Genomic DNA, 7,434 nt, shown 5'->3' with positions numbered 1-7,434 from the left:
GACTTACCACTGAGCCGACGGGGGGGGGGGGGATTTTGTATAAGTTGGTGACAGACATACAAATCTTGCAAATATTAATGTAACGTTAATAATATTCAGAATTCACTTTGGTAGCAGTACTCTGAACCCATGCAGTCCAGAAGAGTATGTAGTTGTAAGAAGAAAAAACAAAAAAAAACATTAATCACAGCTTGCCCAAATTTTTTGCATGACAAAATATTATATCAATTCATAAATATTTTTCAAACTTTAATGTTGCCTTTGTATACATTTATATTACCATAAGCATTAGTATGCAACACATCTTGAAAAGTAAGATCCTAGGATGTCATATTTTACCTTTGAAAAACCGTTTAAAAATTAGTTCACCTAATTGTTAATGCTTGTCACCAATCGTTGATACACATCTGGTGGAATAGACCTCCACTCCTTTCTCAAAGAAGCTCCATGTGTAGTGAGACTTCAGTATTTGTTCTCTCTATCCTTTAGGTAACTTTAAAGCCGTCATAGAGTGGTTCAAGTGAATTCATAGAGGGACTATGTTGCTGACCAAGGCGTATTGTAGATGTTGTTCATCTCAAACCACCAGTGAACATAGTGTGCTATGTATTGTGGTGCAATACTACACTAAAGTCACCAACGAAGGCAATGAAATGTCTTCCAGAATATCACGGTACAAAAATAAAATGTATTCGTGGCTCCTTATCCAACTAAAATATATATCCACACCATGAAATTACACGCACATCATTCTACTTCAACATCTAAAACATTCCACAGATTGCAACAAATTCTAGATCCATCCATCTGAAGGGAAAATCAGCAGTGAAATTCATTTCTTTTCATGAGGAGTTTTCATTGATCTTCATCACCAGATCAAAGCATCATGAGATATAAACCCTCTATAGTAAGATTTCCTGCCGTGATAAGAGATTTGTGGGCTTTATCTCGTTTGTTAAATCCAGCAGTACAGATATAGTGGACTCTCATTAAGTCCAGAGTAAGGGATCTTATTTTACTTTATAATACGCTACATAGTTCGCATGGATCAACGAACAGTTAGCTTCAGTGCTTGAGTTGAGGTGGAACGAACCGGAACGCCATTCCGGTGGCTAACGTTTTTTTTATTAAATCGTTCCTGTTGTTGAACTACTCAAGCAGATTGTGCATCGTGGACTGCTGTTCGCAAATTGGATATCAAACTTGACCGTTCCATTTGTTACTTGTTTACTACTCAAGCACTGGTTAGCTTTAAGGTAGTTTGATCAACGTTCCACGTTAGCACATGGTCTTCCGTTTCTTTATTTCTCTATCTAGAATGTAAGCACATTTGAGCCGGCTGAAATGTCATATCGCGCTAGCAATGTGCTTCTAATAACCATTTCCTTTATTGGAAGGTTCGTAATCACTGTTCGTTGCAAAAGATCTCAACCTCATCTTTGGCAGTTAATGACCATTATCAACCCTGTACAGTAGTGTACAATATGATTTACATATGTAATCAGTGATGATAGGCTCATTTAAAGTAAGGACCAAATCCCTTTTGTAAAGTAATGGATACTGAGGAAATGTGTCTGTAATGACGTTTCTTATTCATTCATGATTAATCATCTAGTTAGTAAAAACAAAAATGTATTTTTAACAAACAAAAACTGAAATAAAATGTCAAGATATTTAACGCTTAAAAAAGTCATGTAAATGTACATCAATGGACTAGTTATCAAATTGGAAATGATTTTAAGAAATAAATTTAATTTATTAGTAATAAAACATATATATATATATAATACTTATTAAAATATACGAACTGAATAACCTTAAAATGGAGTTTATAAAACAAGGAGATTATAAGGTAGTACTAGATTGCTATATGTATAACAATGAGAAGATTATATGGTTCTCGGTTTCTACAAGTATTACGAACCACAATTGTGGTTCATAATAGGATTTGTCCAGGAATTTCACAAAAATTCTAGTTGAACATACGGGCAAAAACCATTTTAAAAAGCAGACTTGTTCTTGAAACAACGCTCAAGACCTTCTCTCTCTCTCAATGACTAAGTCTGCTAAAATATTGATAATAGCAAAAAAGTTGATTTTCGGATCGTTAGACAAAATTCTAATTCGTCCATTTGTTCTTCATATAATATTATTATTCATATTATTCTATAAATATATTATTTCAAACCTGAACAAACCTACTAAGAAAAACTCCTGCACAGGTCATAGGACGTTGATTCTTTAAAGAGAAGGAGATATTTTATCAAGTTTTCATCGCTACTGGCCAAGTTTCTCTTCGAAATCATCCAAGTACCAAAACCTAGAACAGAAACGGCTAAGTATAATGTACCAAAATCTATACACAGCTACTAAACAAACTCCTGCGAAGGTTGTAGGGCTATTTATAAGTTGATTCTTGAAAATCGATATTCCCACGCTCTAAATTAAGTTATTCTTCGCTACCAACATAAACTCTTCGAAGCCATTTAAGCAACGTTATACTAGTCGGAAACGCTTCTTTTTATTAGAATAAATAATGTGTATATTTATAACAGTGTCTCCAGCCTTATTATTATTGATTATAGTTTACAAGCTGCCGCAGAAAAAAATTGCTACGAGTATTTTACTGACACTTGGAAATAGTAACGAATGCAGTAATGGGTTTGTCATAGGATTAGTTATAAAATCAATTCATGCGCCTTCGTTTTTTTCACCCTGAATAATTTCTATAAATCCTTCTCTTTTCGCGACTGATAGAAAATCTAGCGTTTTGCTAATGCGCATTAATTAGAAAATAATTTGTACAACTTATAGCGCGTTAGTTGGAAACTGCCAAGTTGAGGATTCATCATTTCTCAAGTTCGCTGTTATACTTTGTTTCTACACGGTTTTCTGCGACTATTCCAGTGAGTTTTCTAACAGTAGACGATTACCATAGTAGATTTCTATACTCTTATGAGTGGTTATTTATTCTACTGATTTTCGTATTTCGCTAAAATTGTGAGTGCGTATTTTAGTATTATATTATTATTATTCATATTTTTGTTTCACAAGCATAGAGCAAAATCGTTGGGTATTTTGTACCAAAACCCAGACAAATATATTATATGAAACGCTGCGAATGTCCATGACCTATTCAAAAAGTTGATTATTTATAATTGAAAGTTGATTTACATGGCTATAAATACATAATATATGCGATGTTGTTATGAGCAGCTTCCTTTGTACTCGGCGCTTGTTAAACGCGTGTTTACACGAAACCTCAGGCACAAGATCACTTGGCTCAGTAAATAATGGTTGGGTGAAAAAAAAAATCCAATGCAGTAGTAAATTGTTGAAAAACATGTAACATTCAACTGAATGTATATGCATGTATGTAGCTTAAAAGTTATTCTCTATAAATGGACATAAAAAAACTTAAGAAACGTGATACTTAAAACTTGTTAATTTAAAAAGGAATAGAGATCGTCAAAAAGTACAGAAACCAGCTGAATCAAAATGCAAAGATTATACCTTCAAGCTTACAATTAGGAACTCAAAAAAACGTAAACAATTTAGGCTGGAAATAATGTCTACATTATTTTCTCAGGCTACAAATCCCTATTTTGACTCCACTAAAATTGATAAGTACTGTAGACATGGAGTCAATTAATCATACTTTAATGTTTATATAATATTGTGCAGATAAATGATTTTACTGTATTTGTTATATAATATTGTCCACTTGAATGATCCTGCTTTGTTGGTTATATAATATTATGGACATGAATGATTCTTCATTTTTCATTATATAATATTCTGCACATGAATGATTCTATATTGTTCTTATTTAATATTGTGCAAATGAATGATCCTACTGTGTTATATGATACTGTGCAGATGAATGAGTCTACATTGCTCGTTACATAGTATTGTGCACATGAATGATTCTACCGTGTTTGTTATATAATGTTGTGTAGATGAATAACCCTACTTTGTTATATAATATTGTACAGATGAATGATCCTACTCTATTTGTTATATAATATTGCGCATATGAATGATCCTACTTTATTGATTATAATATTGTACAGATGAATGATCCTACTTTATTTGTTATATTATATTGCGCATAAGAATGATCCTACTTTATTTGTTATATAATATTGCGCATATGAATGATCCTACTTTATTTGTTATATAATATTGTACAAATGAATGATCCTACTTTATTGATTATAATATTGTACAGATGAATTATCCTACTTTATTGATTATAATATTGTACAGATGAATGATCCTACTTTATTGATTATAATATTGTACAGATGAATGATCCTACTTTATTGATTATAATATTGTACAGATGAATGATCCTACTTTATTGATTATAATATTGTACAGATGAATGATCCTACTTTATTTGATATATAATATTGTACAAATGAATGATCCTACTTTATTGATTATAATATTGTACAGATGAATTATCCTACTTTATTGATTATAATATTGTACAGATGAATGATCCTACTTTATTTGTTATATAATATTGTGCAGATGAAAGTGTTTTGCCTGTATTGTTTACTATACGTCATTAAGAGATAACACAATCTTATGTTCAATTGTTACTATACTGTTATTTTGTTGAGTGTGTAACTATATGGGTAGCTAAAAATTTACTAAGTTGTTGATTACATATCAAAGTAAGTGAATAGTACCCGTATTGTTGGGCACGGACGAATGATACAATTCTATATTCATATAAGAGACTACGAGTTCATAAAATACCTGATGATCCCCAGAGATCTCAGTGTATCGAACAAGTTCATCCATTATTCCTACTTACTTCTACAGATACCCCAAAGAAAAGGTGGAGGTGTTCAAGCCCGAAAAAAAGAAAAAAAACGTTCGGACACCACCGAACTCAATCACGTGACATCTATCAGCATGTTATTATCTCTCCGAAAAGGGGCCAAAGGCCGTCTGAAGGGGTCACCTGTTTAAACCACTCGCGCACCTATAGAGTAGTGTGTCGTCTGTTAGTCAGTCAGTAGGCACTAAAATGACATCACATGAAGGGCGCTTAACGTTGCAATTTGTACTGTCGTACATGCCATGAATCACGAGAAGAATTATGCACTCTGTAGGCTACAACATAGCATGACATATGAACTTCGAAAGCAAAAAATAAAAATATTTGTTACTTTTAATTTTGGTTTTATTTACTTTTAGAATACTTTCGGGAACCTGCGAAAGTACATCTAGTATATATAAAAATACGTAAGCAAGGACCCTGTTGGTCCTTATAAGAAGTCCCATCCACTATACTTCATACTTTATTCTTGTGTATGTAATATTAGTCACAACAGTCCGTTAGTATCTGCTTATCTGTCTACAGTGTTGAACAATTGAAACATTGCCTAACAGAGAAGTAAATAAGACTGCCCCCCCATCTCATGTTTACGAAGAACAAAGATAACGATGTTATTATCATTAGGCTTACAGAACAAAGTCACATTTTCTAAACGCAACTCTTGACGTAATTAAACGATTTATTCTGTTTTACACAATAAGGTCGATAGATAACCGATATTTCCTAGTACGTTCTTAGAAAAAGAAGAAAACAGATAACTGCATAGAAATTTGGTAAACAGGTTGTTAGATTCATAGAAGGGCGAAAAAATAGAATGAAAGAGCGAACACTTTAAAGTTTTCTTTTATTTCTTCATATTAGAATTTAAGGTTTAATTTCACCAAAACTCTACAAACACTTTGATCTAAAAAACAAAAGTTTTAAATTTCTGTTTTTAGGTAAATTTATTAATATTTTTTGTTAAATAAACTATGTAAAGTATTAAGATTTTATTGGATCTATCTATTTATTCTATAGATAGATCTATCTATCTGTCTAGTTTGCTAGTTTGTTGACAACGTAAGTCACAGATATATTGTTTCTGTGTTAAAAATAAATCGTTTTTCCTGGTAGCCTTGTTTGTTTTTAATTATGCACAAAGCTACACAAGGGCTATCTGTGCTCTGCCGCCACGGGTATCGAAACCCGGTTTCTAGCGTTGTTAGTCCGCAGACATACCGCTGAGCCACTGGGGGGCTCCTGGTAGCCTATAAGCAAAATATCATGTAAAGTGACTTTGTGAGCGTTTCTTCATTAGCGAGATTCTTTCTATTAAATAGTGATGATACACTTAGTTGGAATAGTAAATATTGCCTGTTCAAATCATATTACTTTCGACAATATTTAAGGAGCATTGGTATAAAGAAAACGTACATTTTATCTTTAAAAGAAAAATATATAACAGCATAAGAGATTTGTCTCCTGGAAATAACACTTAAATGAAACCTATCGAGAAGTGTAACAATAAAAGTTACTAACCCATTTATCGGTCCGGCATGGCCAGGTGCTTAGGACGCTCGATTCGCAATCTGCGGGTTCGAATCCCCCTCCCACTAAATATGCTCGCCCTTTCAGCCGTGGGGGCGTTATAATGTTGCGGTCGATCCCACTATTTGTTGGTAAAATAGTAGCCCAAGAGTTGGCGGTGGGTGGTGATGGCTAACTGCCTTCCCTCTAGTCTTATACTGCTAAATTAGGTACGGCTAGCGCAGATAGCCCTCGTGTAGCTTTGGGCGATATTCAAAAAACAAACAAACAAACCCATTTATCATAAGTGATATTAACCTTTAATCTGTGCAAAACGCAGTTATACACCGGCTAGAATTTATGATCTATTGTTGAAGGTAATTTTAGTTTCTAAAAAAAAGAAACAAATTAAAGGAACGATAACTGTTGAAACTATCGTGCATAAAAATATATGCTAGCCATCTAAGCATAATAAGACTGTTTTTCACTAAATCCAACTTTATTTTATTGCGATAAACATCAGTAGTTAAACACGTGTAATTTTTGCCAACAAAGAATTTTTAACTATATATTTTCACTTTGAAATCATTCAACACTTCTAAAGTTACATTTTACCTGCACTTCCTAAATTATTTCATCTATTTTCGATATGGAGACACACATGAGTTCATAAAATGCACAGCTCTTTTACGCCAAATAAATATACTCTTTCAGTTCTACGCAAGGTGAGTGGAGAGTCTACGCCTGTTAACAGCGTAGTATATCAGGTAACAGTTAACAAAGAAGCGAATGTCAACTACTTCAAGCCCACAGTTTCGATTAGTGAAGCAAACTCGCGTGCACCTTGGTACTTGTAGCAAAGTGCTTTTACTCAGTACCAGGTGGTATCGATGAAAGTACCTGTATATAGGTCATATTTCACCAGCTCGGGAGTTATTAGAAGAAAGATAAATGGAAAACTAATATATATATAATAAAACACACTGAGAGTGCAGGTAGGGTATGTTAAGTGTTTGTTTGTTTGTTTTGAATTTCGCGCAAAGCTACACTAGGGCTATCTGCGCTAGCCGTCC

Source organism: Limulus polyphemus, unplaced genomic scaffold (assembly GCF_000517525.1).
Source record: "Limulus polyphemus unplaced genomic scaffold, Limulus_polyphemus-2.1.2 Scaffold1129, whole genome shotgun sequence".
Lineage (NCBI taxonomy): Eukaryota > Metazoa > Arthropoda > Merostomata > Xiphosura > Limulidae > Limulus > Limulus polyphemus.
The sequence above is the reverse complement of the archived record's forward strand: the minus strand, read 5'-3'. Positions refer to the sequence as shown.